A 15,643-nucleotide genomic window follows, 5' to 3' on the forward strand; every position below is an offset into this window, starting at 1 on the left:
CCAAAAAACTCCAATTCCCACACCGTGACTTTAGAGGCGTACTCCGCTCCCGATTCCTGGTAACACAAAAGGCAGAGGGTTAGCAGGGGATCTGTTTCCGCGGAGGTTACGTAAAAGCTCACAGCAGTACTGACGAGTTCTGACTCAAGGATCCAGCGTCGGCCTCAGCTCAGCTGCAGTCCTAAATGCCGTTCCTAGACGAGCGTAATCTGCTGCAGCTGGCAGAGGACCACGAGCGGCAGGTGCGGCCGTCTCTCGAGTAGACCACTTCCGGGTTCGCAGTCTCCTCAGCGAACCCACACCTCCGGAAGCTCACACAGAGACACATGGAGAGATGGAGAGCAAACCAATACAACACACGGAAAACATAAACATAAACATACACTGAAAATGCCTGAGCCCTGGGTCCCTAGACCCAGGCCATGACAGTACCCCCCCTCTAAGGGTCGGCTCCCGACGACCCAAAAACACAAACCAAAAACAACAGTACAACCAACCCAGGGCGGGCGGCGGGAGGTCCAGGACGGAGGGCCCCAAAACCACTCCGCTAAACAGCCACTACAAAGCAACAACAGAAAAACACAGTTCAACAGTCCAATCCCCCGGTCCAGCGGCAGCAAACACAGTTCCGGCGGCCGACCCGCAGGATGGCAAAACAAGCGGGACCCGCCGCGGGTTAGACAGTGGCGGCAAAACAGTTCAGGTGGCCTACCTCTAACCCCTTGATGGAAACGCAGCAGCTCCGGCGAGCGGCCACGGGTCCGGCAGCCACGGCGGAACGGTTCCGGTGGCCTGCCACGGGTCCGGTGGCGGCGGCGCTGCTCCTCCGGTGGCCTGACACGGGTCCGGTGGCGGCGGAACGGTTCTGGTGGCCTGCCACGGGTCCGGTGGCGGCGGAACGGTTCTGGTGGCCTGCCACGGGTCCGATGGCAACGTCGCTGCTCCAGTGAGCAACAGCGAGGCGTGGCACATGGTCTATGACGCGCCGGTCGCTGACGTGGACGCACTGGACGTGGATGGCGTGGAGGCCGCGCTAGACGTGGAGGTCCCTCCGGTTCGCTGACCTCCGGCTGAGCGGGTCCCTCCTCGGCTGGCAGCGAGAGCCCCTCCTCGGCTGGCAGCGAGAGCCCCTCCTCGGCTGGCAGCGCCGGTTGTTCCTTCCGCTCGCCGAGCTCCTCTGCTGGTGGTTCGCTGAGCTCCTCCGGCTCGCTGAGCTCCTCCGGCTCGCTGAGCTGCTCCTGCTCGGGCATGCTGAGCTGCTCCTGCTCGGGCATGCTGAGCTGCTCCTGCTCGGGCATGCTGAGCTCCTCCGGCTCGCTGAGCTGCTCCTGCTCGGGCATGCTGAGCTGCTCCTGCTCGGGCATGCTGAGCTCCTCCGGCTCGCTGAGCTGCTCCTGCTCGGGCATGCTGAGCTCCTCCGGCTCGCTGAGCTCGGCTGGCAGCGCCGGTTGTTCCTTCCGCTCGCCGAGCCCCTCTGCTGGTGGTTCGCTGAGCTCCTCCGGCTCGCTGAGCTCCTCCGGCTCGCTGAGCTCCTCCGGCTCGCTGAGCTGCTTCTGCTCGGGCATGCTGAGCTCCCCCGGCTCGCTGAGCTGCTCCTGCTCGGGCATGCTGAGCTCCTCCGGCTCGCTGAGCTCCTCCGGCTCGCTGAGCTCCTCCGGCTCGCTGAGCTCCACAGCTGGCGACGCGGGCTCCTCCCGCTCGCTGAGCTCCTGCTCGGGCATGCTGAGCTCCTCAGCTGGCCGTGCGGGCACCTCCGGCTGCGCTCCAGTCACAGATGGATGATCCGGAGGCGAAGATGGTGATGCGGTGTACGCAGGCGGGGAAGGTGAAGGCAGAGCCGGTGAAGAAGATGGCAGAGGGGTGACTACATGCGGATGAGATGACGACGGCGCTACATCCACAGATGGTGAAGCCGCCAGCGGCGTGGAGACTGCTGAATGAGGCGACGCTAGTCGTACTGTAGGCCGGCTTGCAGCAGCGTCAGCGGCGTCACCATCCACTGAAAACAAAAAAGCAGATGGGGTGAGAAATGAAAAAGTGTCCTTATTACTCACCACAGCCGGTTCTTGAGATGTCCGGGAGGGCGGCTGCGGTGAGGAACGCCGGCGGCGCGAACGTCGTTTCCATGTAGACGTCGGGGCCGGCGTCTCAGGCTGTGAATCCACCAGCTGTCCGGGCCGGTGAGCAGCCTGAGGAGGAGAGTGGAGGTGGAGGGTGGAAAGCAGGAAGTCCAGGACAACTGAATTAAGGGAGTCCACCAACCAGGGGAATTCAAACAGCATCCCCTGCAGCCGCCTCTCCACGGTGCGACGCAACCCCTCCGTGGGCTTCTCCCACCACAACTCACACATGCGGTAAACCTTGTCCATAACCTCCCCCCTGAGCCTCTCCTCAGAGACCGCTGGGTCCAGACGTGGCGCTGTAAACCGAGCTGAAGGTGGCCGCTGATCGGCTAACCGAACTGAAGATGGCTGCTGATCAGCTAACCGAACTGAAGGTGGCTGCTGATCAGCTGACTGAACAAACATAACCCCAGAATAAAGCGTTCCAGACGAAACAGTCTTGATTCCTGGATTTGAAAGAACGTCAGGCGCACAGTCTTCTGAACCTATGGGAGAATAATCGCTCTTAAAACGAAAACTTCTATTTTCCCAAACCGGAGAAACACGAGCTGTAGTGTTCATGAAGCTGGCGGAATGTGACGAGGGCGGATTTTGATGTGGCTGCTCCTGCAGTGATGTGGGAGCGCTGGGTGTGTCGGGTGGCACGAGAATAATCCCTAGCATCTTATAGAATGCCTGAGCGGGCGTAAGCTGATTGCTGTCAGGCTCATAGTAATCCTCCCGGGACCGGCTAGGGCGTTCTCTGCGAGACCGAGGCGTCTGCGGAGAGGAAGCAGACGAGTGGGCCGAAGGGTAGGCTGCCAGCGAGGAACGGCAGCACGGAGGCCCTCCAAGCACTAGTCGGGTCCCGTCAAAACGGGAGCTGCGCTTCCGCGGTGAGTCCGCTGGGTCCATAGTGGCTGGATCCTTCTGTCACGGGCTGCGATGGCAGACCGTGGAGTGACAGTGAAAGCAGGGCCCAAACGCGAGACTCTAAGTGAAGGACAGTGGATTTATTTACAGGAGGTGAAAAACACACAACTATATACAAAATCCCAGCACTGTGGTCCCGTGGTGATTCTCCCTGAATCCCACACAGTGCAGATGTCCGTGAGAAGTGAAAGGTGGCGACTCCAAAAAACTCCAATTCCCACACCGTGACTTTAGAGGCGTACTCCGCTCCCGATTCCTGGTAACACAAAAGGCAGAGGGTTAGCAGGGGATCTGTTTCCGCGGAGGTTACGTAAAAGCTCACGGCAGTACTGACGAGTTCTGACTCAAGGATCCAGCGTCGGCCTCAGCTCAGCTGCAGTCCTAAATGCCGTTCCTAGACGAGCGTAATCTGCTGCAGCTGGCAGAGGACCACGAGCGGCAGGTGCGGCCGTCTCTCGAGTAGACCACTTCCGGGTTCGCAGTCTCCTCAGCGAACCCACACCTACGGAAGCTCACACAGAGACACATGGAGAGATGGAGAGCAAACCAATACAACACACGGAAAACATAAACATAAACATACACTGAAAATGCCTGAGCCCTGGGTCCCTAGACCCAGGCCATGACAACTACAATCTCATGCAATAAAAAAGTCAGCATTCGTCCAACCTGTCAAACTTTATTTTAACCTCAGCGGAGAGATTAACGTTCCCTAAACTATATGTTTGCGTAATTTAAAATCTCTGAGACACCAGTCTTCACTTCACTAGTAAACGCCCACCACAGCTCATCTTTCACTAGTAAGAAAGATGAGCATCTACATTGGAAAATACATGGTTATTTGATAAACATCAAGAGCATGAGGCAAACGGTTTTGTAAAGCACAGAGTGAATTACTACAACAGCTTGTTTCAACAAAAACAACTTTGTTACACAAACTGTTGAAAAAAGTGTCAACTATAAAAGTAGTCGATACCTAGTGAAGTTTAAGGTGAGATCAAAGTGTTCCACTAAAAAAAAGTTATTCTCTCTTAGTGACACAAAACCTTGAGAACATATTCTATCTTTGCAGTGCTCTGTGGCAGCCCAATTCTCTGATCATGGGTCTCCTTATATGCAGAAACCCATTATTATGAACAGGACAAAGTTGCAGGGAAACAAATCTGGCAAAAAAAGGACAGGATTGCATTAGTATGGGGAAAGAAAATGTGCATTTTCATAGGCATGCACAATTCCACAGGTCAGATTATTTCCATCAAGCGCATAGCCTCTAAACCCTAAATATTGTCCGTGTAGTAAGAGATGAAATCTAGAAGGAAAACCGTGGGCTCTGTCAGTTTATTGTTCCTGAATGTGGCCTGTGTTTGCTTCTTTATTGCTGTGGTAACATTCCTTGGGCTTGTGACAGTATTATTATTACAAGCAGAAGACTTGAATTTAAAACTGAGGAGTATTAGAGGTATCACTCTGAGGATATCAAATATTCATTATATTTTTGTATAAAAAACATGCACACATTACAGCAAAGACAATTTTAATTTTAAGCAATAAATATAGTTTGAGGAATTGAGTAAGTCTGCCAAATAAAGTCCTACAACAAGCAGACTGATGCTGAGTAATACAGTCTTACAGTAAACGTATATAGCTTTAAAGCTATGCCTGAGGCCCATGCTAAATATGCTCCATTACCCTCCCTCCCAAAGGGTCTCTAACCTTGACAGGTGAGATTATACTTTGAAATGCACCCTCTTTCTCAGCCCCTTTGGTTGACGAAACACTAATAATTATCCCATCTGCCCGCCTGATATTAACTAATGATGTATGACAAAGGTAAGAGCCAACTTTGTAACTCTGTTGGCCCGCATTTTTCTACATCCTATTATGTTTGTTTTGATTTTCATTCTTGCCTTCTCCTTCTCTCATTTTAGGCCTCCTTTGCACCTGTCAGAAAAGCGCGATTATTGATTCTGTTGCTGCTGAACAGCAGAGCTGCACCATTATCCCCTATCAGACTCTCAAGCTAGCTGTCAGGCATATAAATAGTAGCCCTGCCATTATGGGGTTCATATAAAGTGACAGCCTGAGTGTTCCTGGGAAGATCATGAGCATACACTGCTTGGGAGTCCTGTCAAAATGACAATCATAAGTAAGATGTGGAGACAGCTGGGAGAGAGAATTTTATTTTTATTGTTATTTTTGCTAAATTTTGAGATAGGAAGGCAAAGAAAATATAAATTATGTGCAAGTTTCCTGCCACTGTTCTGATGCAAATGCCCCAAGTTGATTTGTAAAGGCAGTGAGGCACTCCGGTTGTGTATGAGTTGCGGGGGATGTGGCAGCTTCTTTTTGAAAATGTTCAATTAAAAAGCATGACATACACTCAACAAAAATATAAACGCAACACCTTTGTTACTGCTCCCATTCCCCATGGGATGGACGTAGAGACCTAAAATTCATTCCAGATACACAATATAACCATCCCTCCCAAACAGTGGTCACAAATCAGTCCAAATGTGTGGTAGTGGGCACATCTGCTATATTGAGATAATCCATCCCACCTCACAGGTGTGCCACATCAGGATGCTGATCTGACATCATGAGTAGTGCACAGGTGTACCTCAGACTGCCCACCACAAAAGGCCACCCTGGAATGTGCAGTTTTGTCTCACAGCAAAATACCACAGATGCCACAAGCAATGAGGGAGCGTGCAATTGGCATGCTGACAGCAGGAATGTCAACCAGATCTGTCGCCCGTGCATTGAATGTTCATTTCTCAACCATAAGCCGTCTCCACAGGCGTTTCAGAGAATATGGCAGCACATCCAACCGGCCTCACAACCGCAGACCTCGTGTAACCACACCAGCCCAGGACCTCCACATCCAGCAGGTTCACCTCCAAGATCGTCTGAGACCAGCCACCCAGACAGCTGCTGGAACAATTGGTTTGCACAACCAAACAATTTCTGCACAAACTGTCAGAAACCGTCTCAGGGACGCTCAACTGCATGCCCGTCGTCCTCATCGGGGTCTTGACCTGACTCCAGCTCGTCACCGTAACAGACTTGTGTGGGCAAATGCTCACATTCGATGGCGTCTGGCACGTTGGAGAGGTGTGCGCTTCACGGATGAATCATGGTTCACATTGTTCAGGGCAGATGGCAGCTGAGAATGTCCCAGTTCTTGCATGGCCAGCATACTCACCGGACATGTCACCCATTGAGCATGTTCGGGATGTGCTTGACCGGCGTATACGACAGCGTGTACCAGTTCCCACGAATATCCAACAACCTCGCACAGCCATTGAAGTGGAGTGGACCAACATTCCACAGGCCACAATTGACAATCTGATAGACTCCATGCGACGATGTGTTGCACTGCATGAGGCAAATGGTGGTCACACCAGATACTGACCGGTTCTGGGTCCCCAGACCCCCAATAGCGCAAAAAACTGCACATTCCAGGGTGGCCTTTTGTTGTGGGCAGTCTGAGGTACACCTGTGCACTACTCATGATGTCAGATCAGCATCCTGATGTGGCACACCTGTGAGGTGGGATGGATTATCTCAATATAGCAGATGTGCCCACTACCACACATTTGGACTGATTTGTGACCACTGTTTGGGAGGGATGGTTATATTGTGTATCTGGAATGAATTTTAGGTCTCTACGTCCATCCCATGGGGAATGGGAGCAGTAACAAAGGTGTTGCGTTTATATTTTTGTTGAGTGTATGTAATTGAGTCATACTTCATTTTACACCAGTGACTCTCAAGGTGTGGACCACAGCTTGTTACAACAAATAAAACCAACTTTTTTATTTTTTCACTCTGCTTAAGGGAGATGGGGCTGTGTGGGAGGAGAGACTGTGTGATGTGCCCATAAATGCTGCTCTTATGAGATCTGATGGTCGATGATTGCTAGAATCTTTAATGCTTTCAAGACTTAATACAATTCTGCATAAATGGACTTCATGCAACCTTTCAACCTGAATGAATTTGAAGATTTAATCAACACATGAATGACCGATGACCGACAATATTACACTTCACCATATCCCAGCTTGGAGGCTAACAATTCGACATCAATTTTATTTATACAGCGCCAAATCACAACAACAGTCGGCTCAAGGCATCTTATATTGTAAGGTAGACCCTACTATAATTCATACAGAGAAAAACCCAACAATCATATGACCTCCTATGAGCAAGCACTTTGACGACAGTGGGAAGGAAAAACTCCCTTTTAACAAGAAGAAACCTCCTGCAGAACTGGAGGAGCGGCCATCTGCCATGACCATTTGGGTGACATCATTAGCCTTTGCTAACTGTAGCCTACAACTCTAGCTATGAAATACAGAGTAGTATACATTTCATTTATTGTAGAGAGTGTGTTTTGGCATGTTCAGCAACAGTCCTTTATCAGTATTTGATCCACTAGTATTTTATTTCATTCATTCATGCTAGATTTCTTGGCTAAACATATTAGCAAAGACCAAGCTACTGCATCAATTAGAATTTAGGCCTGAAGGTTCATGATTAAGTGTTTCAAGCATGTCACCAAGGAAATGGGAGGACCAGAGCTATTTAATGTCATTTTGTATAATGCAAAGTTTTAACAGCGTATTGGATTTAAGAACATATATTTATAGCATGACTGTCATCACTGTCAACTACTGTCAATTCAATATAGTGTCAATAACTCAAAATATAGTATCAATTAACAATGCTGCCTCAAGGCAGCAAAGAAGCACATGTCCAAGCCAGTAATATATTATATAATAACTTTTTTTATAGCAGTGAAAATGTCACAGAGATTAAAAATGCAATTTCCAAGACTGACATAGTAAAGAAGGCAGTAGCTCTAACTAACTGGTCCAGATGGATAGTTATCACAGGCAGGGTGAGTAGTTGAACATGGAGAATGACAGAACAGTTTATATGACTTTGTATCTTGTGTACAAACATTTAACAGAGAAGTGGCATCTAATGAGACTGAACCTCAAAATGCACAACATTTTTTGGGCATCAAAAATACCAAAAATCTACGGAGCCCCACAAGGGACATGAGAGAGAAAAAAAATTAAGATGAACTTTTGCGAAATCTCGCAAAAGTTCATCTTAATTTTTTTTCTCCCATGACCAGTACCCAGGGAGCTCCCTTAGCTAAATGAAGCTCTTCCAGGAGTAATAATGCATCTGAAGCAGGCACGCTAACAGGTTCAGACGAGTTCATACATATTTACAAGAGTAAATACTGGGTATATATCAGTTCTGGCAAAGCTAAAGGACAGAGCAACATTTCTGATAAAATATTTCTTTTACTGAGAAAGAGGTTCCCTTTCAACAATTGTTGTCAGCTGCTAGAATTGGGACATTTGCATTTCTTGGCCCATGAAGGAAATATACTCCGCTTTGTCCGAACCGCAAGCTCCACAACAGAGCGAGCTATTAAGGCCATGCTGCGATACCGCGCCCTCATTTTACTATCTCGCTGTCAGCCGGAGGGGTTAAACATATCTGTGACCTTCCTCTGTTTGTGTGTCTGTCTCTCTCTCCCCCTCTCCGACTGAATCATTCCATTAAGATCCCAGCATGCTCCAGAATGGGATAGAGCTGATGGGCTCAAGGCTGCCACATATCCTCCATGACAACCAGTGATCAATGACAAATGACGGCTCGCTCTAATGAAACCAGGCAAAGGGATTAAAAACAACCCTCCATAACTTGCCAGGCGTTGAAAACATTCCCCAGTCATCTTCCTTCAGAAAATCTCTCCATTCCTCACCACTGCCTCACTCTTCAGTTTCTGTTGTTTTATTTACTCCTGTTTTGCACTCAGGAGAATGAGATTTTCTTTTGAATACAGAATATTAATAACTTCTGTTCTTGGTACAGAGCTAAACTCAGCTCTAAAAAGTCCAGTTTTTTAAAATCATTTATTACAGATACACTGAAGTCATGTTTTTGTGGTGCATGCCTCTTTTATTTTTGCTCTTGGTTATCAGACATTCATTGAATTGATTTCCACATATTATGTCTTGGATTTGCACACCAGGTGTTAACCTATTCCCCACTTCAGTGCAATACAAATGAAGGCCAGTGCATATGAAAAACGGTGAAGGGTCAGAGTGTCTTGGTTTCCTTCTTTGTTTATTCATTTGTTATCTCAGTGAAGTTATGAAGAAGGTAACCCAGTGACCGCATCCTTGGGTTTCAATATGTTTTTTGATTTACATCTGACTGCAAAGGCTGTGTTTAGAACAATAAATAATATGAAGGGGAAAGGCAAATCAAAACCAGCAGTGATGGTCAGAAAACAATAAAACTGAGCCAAAAATAGAACCGTAAAACCAAAATAATTAACCATTCATGCTCACATTCACTCCCGCATTCACACGGGCAATTTAGAGTTTCCAATTAGTCTAACCCCACTAACTGCATGTCTTTGGACTGTGGGAGGAAGCCAGAGTACCCAGAGAAAACCCACGAACATGCAAACTCCACACAGAGAAGCCTTGGCCAAGGTGGTGGAAACGAAAGCAGGACCTTCTTGCTGTGAGGCAACAGTGGTAACACCGTGCCACCCCCAAACAATTACCATTTGTTTGTTTGTTTGTTTGTTTGTAAGGAACCCTATTAGCTTCCACAATAGTGGTCATTAGAAGACATAGCATACATTTTCACTGCTATGCAGATGACACCCAGCTCTATCTGTCCATGAAGCCAGATAACACACACCAATTAGTTAAACTGCAGGAATGTCTTAAAGACATAAAGACCTGGATGGCCGCTAACTTTCTGCTTCTTAATTCAGATCAAACTGAGGTTATTGTACTCGGCCCTGAAAATCTTAGAAATATGGTATCTAACCAGATTCTTACTCTGGATGGCATTACCTTGGCCTCCAGTAACACTGTGAGAAACCTTGGAGTCATTTTTGACCAGGACATGTCCTTCAACGCACATATTAAACAAATATGTAAGACTGCGTTCTTCCATTTGCGCAACATCTCTAAAATTAGAAATATCCTGTCTCAGAGTGACGCTGAAAAACTAGTTCATGCATTTATTACTTCCAGGCTGGACGACTGTAATTCATTATTATCAGGATGTCCAAAAAACTCACTGAAAAGCCTTCAACTAATCCAAAATGCTGCAGCAAGAGTCCTGACAGGGACTAGAAAGAGAGAGCATATTTCTCCTGTTTTGGCTTCCCTTCATTGGCTTCCTGTTAAATCCAGAACTAAATTCAAAATCCTGCTCCTCACATACAAGGTCTTAAATAATCAGGCCCCATCTTATCTTAATGACCTTGTAGTACCAGATCACCCTATTAGAGCACTTTGCTCTCACTCTGCAGGCCTACTTGTTGTTCCTAGAGTATTTAAAAGTAGAATGGGAGGCAGAGCCTTCAGTTTTCAGGCCCCTCTTCTGTGGAACCAGCTTCCAGTTTGGATTCGGGAGACAGACACTATCTCTACTTTCAAGATTAGGCTTAAAACTTTCCTTTTTGCTAAAGCATATAGTTAGGGCTGGACCAGGTGACCCTGAATCCTCCCTTAGTTATGCTGCAATAGACGTAGGCTGCCGGGGGATTCCCATGATGCACTGAGTTTGTCCTTTCCAGTCACCTTTCTCACTCACTATGTATTAATAGACCTCTCTGCATTGAATCATATCTGTTATTAACCTCTGTCTCTCTTCCACAGCATGTCTTTATCCTGTCTTCCTTCTCTCACCCCAACCGGTCGCAGCAGATGGCCCCGCCCCTCCCTGAGCCTGGTTCTGCCGGAGGTTTCTTCCTGTTAAAAGGGAGTTTTTCTTTCCCACTGTCGCCAAAGTGCTTGCTCATAGGGGGTCATATGATCGTTGGGTTTTTTTCTCTGTATCTATGAAGCGCCTTGAGGCGACTTTTGTTGTGATTTGGCGCTATATAAATAAAACTGAATTGAATTGAATTAGTTGCTAATCTTCCTGGAGCCCAAGCCATCAAGTATAATCTAATAAAACATTACACAATAAAGATGATTGTTAGAAAGATGCAAAATATCCACATAATTTGTCTCTTACATCCACAGTAAGATTTTACAATTGTAAAAACACAAGCAAGCAAATATCAATAACACTGAAGCACAATACACAAGAATCAAAAAACAGGTCACAACATTCCCCTCTTACAGTATTTACAACACTTGGTAAATAGGCTCTATGAAGCTGGTGTCGTTTTTCCTCCTCTTCTTGTTCTGCTGACAGAGTCATAAAATCAATTCAGGTGTTAAAACTCTGTTGCTATCATTCTGTAAAAGTTAGTATTCTTAACAACAAGAATCCTGTCTCTCACATGTAGCTTAAAGCAAAAAGCATATATCAATTCATCATATTTTTTTCTTTCATAAATGTTGTAATAGAATATATAACCCTGATTTAATAACACATGAGATCAAATAAACAGGCAACAGTGAAATGTAAGTTTATGGCATTAAGTGGCCATTTCTGCTACTTACTAACACAATCATAATCTTTTTAAATTTGGTTTTATCATCTTTTCCCACAAATTCTAATTGGATGGTGAGCTAAAAGCAGAGAGTGGGTGGTGAGATGTCATTTTGAAGAAAAAAACAAAAAACAAAACAAAACTAGAGCCCAGTTACACTAAGGTCCAAAGAGAAGAAGAAATATTTTCTTGATGGATGCGTGTTTGGAGGCTGAAAGAGTGATAGGGGTGAGATGAAGAGGATACTGGGAAGGGGGGCTGAGATGAATGAGGGACATGAGCCCAGATGCTCAGATAAATTATTCACTTCACTCTTCAATACTGTCCTGCCGGGTGCTTTTCATTGAGCCTGTCAGGTGCCCACTAAGGATGGCATGGGAGGAGAAGTGTCACTCATGCCAGTGGGAAAGAGAAGAAAGCAAGCTGGAGAGTCAGAGAAAGAAACATAAAACTTTTGATAAATTCTGAGTTGTGTTGCAGCATTTTTTTAATTCATTTCTTTGCTATTAAAGCTTTTCATAATGAACAGAGTTTGAGAAACACTGGTTGTGCTGTTTAAGCAAGCAATCAACATATCACTGCAGCAACAAAGGAAGTGGAGTTTGCATGTTCCCCCTGTGCTTGCATGGGCTTTTCCCAGTTACTCCAGCTTTCTCCCACAGTCCAAAAATATGCATGGCTTAATTAGTGATTCGAAATTGACAGTAGGTGTAAATGGTTCTCTGTCCTTTTGTCAGACAAATTGTCCAGCATATACCCTGCCTATCGCTCTCGACAGCTGGGATGGGCTCCAGTTCCCTGTGACCCTGAATTGGAAGAGTGGAAGAAATTGGAAGGACGGATAGAGTGAGGAAAAAATGACTGTGCTAATACGTCAAACTCAAAATGTTAGCTAGCAGCTACTATGATACAAGATAGACATGAATGTCCTCCTTTATCATGTGGGGTTTTTTTTCTAATGACCTTATAAATGACAAACATTTTGTTACAATGACTCAATTTAATGTGTCGATCTATATGGAGAAATATCAGCAAAACCCCAGTTCATTTTTCTACTGTGTTTTCTGTGATGAAAACACCAAAAGTGGAAAGGGGATCTATGATTTCCATTACCAAATCTATTTGTTGCACAAACAAGGACTTCTATTTTCTGTCTCATTTTTAACTTGGAGAAAATTATTTGCTATCCAGCTTTTAACAGAGTGTAAGCACCTATGCAAGAGTTTAGCTTAGAAACATTGTGCGACTGAAAAGAAATGTCCAATGAATGTCATCTGCATAGCAGTGATAAGAAATGTCCTTAAGTGCTCAAAATGCGCTTGTGAGGGAAAAAATATTTGAAAAAAAACAAAATAAAGGCCCCAAAACAGAACCTTGTAGCAAGAGAAGAGGAAGAGGAGCTGTATTTATTAATAACAATCTTAATTTTTCAAATGAAGATTGCTGTTTGGGGTTTCTAAGAATGCCCTCAATGTGCAACTTCAGAAAAATCTCTGATTTTGATACATGGAGCCTTTAATTTAGATTTATTAGAGACCAAATAAGATGGAATTGCAGTAATCAATACGGGACGTAATAAGACTATGGACAAGGATGGCACTGGGTGATGCCACAGTGGCTCTCTCCGTCTTTTATATACATTGAATCTTGTCCTTGTATGCTTCCCTTAAAAAGGAAAAGATCTCCTTTGTCAGATGACACAGCAGCAGGTTCACAAATGCCCTTTGGCTCTGGGAACCACCACTGGTGCCAGATGTTCAGTTGCTGGGTTGGAAGTGAAAATTAAGAAAATGTGCAGGACACATGTGGTCCTTATCACTGTCTACATGCTGAAGCTGCAGTCTGAGTAAAAGCATGGATGGCTTGAAACTGCCTGTATTTTAAATGAAAATAAGAGTTGATTCTTTTTGGCCATGGTGCCACTGGTGGGTCTTCTCCTGTAAACATGGACCTACACAGTACACAGTATGTAAAGCCTACTATCACAAACCTGGGATTCAGAATGGACAGTGATTTTAGTTTGGATCAGTGCAGCTGTGAAATCCAACTTCACTGGATTTTCACCAGAGACGGCAGGTGAAAAAAAATCGATTGAAAGATCACTTTAAAACAGTAATCCATGCTTTTATTGCAGCTCTGGATTAGTGTAACTCCTCAATGTCTCATCTGCAGGTAGTGCAGAATGGTGCAACAGGGGTTTTAACTGGAACATGGAAGAGAGACCATATCACTCCTGCTTTATCCTCACTGCACTGGCCGTGTGTCCATTTTAGAGCTCATTTTAAAATTCTTAGTCCTTAAATAGCTGCACCCTGGTCCTCTGAGCTGCTGCACTTGCACACCCTTTCTAGTTTGAGATGTTGACATTATTTGTTGTAATTTTAATTCTATTTTATTTTTTATTGTTTGTTTTTTTTACATTTTTTCTGTTTTTCTGTTTTTTCTTTTGTTTCTATGTTCTGTTTTTAAAGTGCTTTATAAATAAAGTTAGCCTGACTTACAGTGAAATGGAAGGATCCCAAATGAGCTCTTCACCACCTACGCCCCTGATAACTGGCAGATAGGTCCATGAGAGGAGAAAGGCTTCATCCCTCACAGTGTCACAGAGGACTGCTTGTGTGATGCCAGGAAGTAATATTTGCTGAAAGAAGGTTACGTTTTTATTTCTAATTGCTTTGCACACTGCGCAACATCTGTGATAATGTTTCCATCATCATCCAAAGACTAGAGAAGTGCTCTTTGTCTGTTGATCCAGGCTGTGCAGGCATATCAATAAAGACATATTTCTCATGCAGGGTGGAAATGCAATTGGGAAACCATCATCTTTGCAGGAATCTTACTTCCAATCAGTCATTCTTCATCAGATATGCATGTTCAGACTGGCACTTTACACCTGAGATATAAAGTATAAAGGTTCAAATATATGTGATCATATGCCTATGCTCTCCAAATCATTTAATATACTGTTTGTTACTGAAGTCAAGCATGCAGAAACCAAATCCAGAAATAAGAGACTGAATGTTGAAATTAAACTCACTTGATGCCCTGAAACACTCACTGAAAGCTAAAGTTCAATAACAGTTGTGGTCTCCAACCAACTGTCACCCAAACTGAAGATCTCCTAACCACAAAACATTGAACACACCACAGCAACACCCACACTGATTCTACAATTCTACAAGTGATTGCTGTGTAAAGTTTGTGGCTTTGCCGTAGCTATTTAAGAAGGCATTAATGCCTTATTCAGTGCTTTCACAGCTGTCAAATGGCCAAAAAAGCTTTTACAGGTTCAGGTTATTGATTAAAGATTTATTTAATAAACACCTTATAACACATAATAACAATGAGCTGATCCAGCTGGCCAACTATGACTAGATCGACATACTTTTAGAAACATAAAAGGGGGTAATTTTATAGGTCATTTACTATTGTTAGATCAGCCAGTAGTGTCAAAATGTACAGTCAGCTGATGGCTCATGTTCTCTACATTATTTTCAGTCATTTTCTGTGCTGAGTGCTGTGATGTGTGAGGCTAGGTGATTAAAGATATCAGGCCTTCGGGTTTGCACAGAATCACTTTCTCTCCAACCCTCATCCTCCTCAAATTTGCAGACACTCCATTTGCCTTTAAGTTGTTTTTAATAACCCCAGTATACTACTTTCATGAATGCTGCAATATTCATCACACTAGACAGGCAATCTCAAGGAAGCTGTAGTACTGTAGTACTAGGCAATAAGAGCCCACTTGTCTCATTGTTGTGAGCTGGATGGACAGGAAATATAATCAGCATAATACATTTAGATACAGTAGAATCAGAAACACCTGGTAATACAAGACATGAAACCTTGCAGAATGAGCATTTCCCCCATACACAGACATAAAACATGTTCAGTATAATTCAGACTGTATAACTATTTTTTGTATTTTGATGCTATTAACATGCTTTTTAGTGCTGTTTAGTTTAATTTAAACATTTTAAGTTACATGTTAACTTAGGGCAAAGCATAGTTTATAATGATTAAAAACACTAATGAACATTACTGAATAAAATAATATAAAAACTTTTATGAGGAAACCAAGCTGTGACATTATAAGCTGCATTAACTTCTAATG

General features: G+C 44.8%; 1 pseudogene; it reads right to left on the minus strand.

The window, feature by feature from the left end:
- Positions 1-238: 238 nt before the first annotated feature.
- LOC146702568 (uncharacterized) lies at positions 239-2,528 on the minus strand (annotated as a pseudogene).
- Positions 2,529-15,643: the final 13,115 nt, after the last annotated feature.

The sequence above is a fragment of the Copadichromis virginalis genome, linkage group LG8 (genome assembly GCF_057382275.1).
Source record: "Copadichromis virginalis isolate Kocher_CV1m ecotype Utaka linkage group LG8, C_Virginalis_male_GT1.1, whole genome shotgun sequence".
Classification (NCBI taxonomy): domain Eukaryota; kingdom Metazoa; phylum Chordata; class Actinopteri; order Cichliformes; family Cichlidae; genus Copadichromis; species Copadichromis virginalis.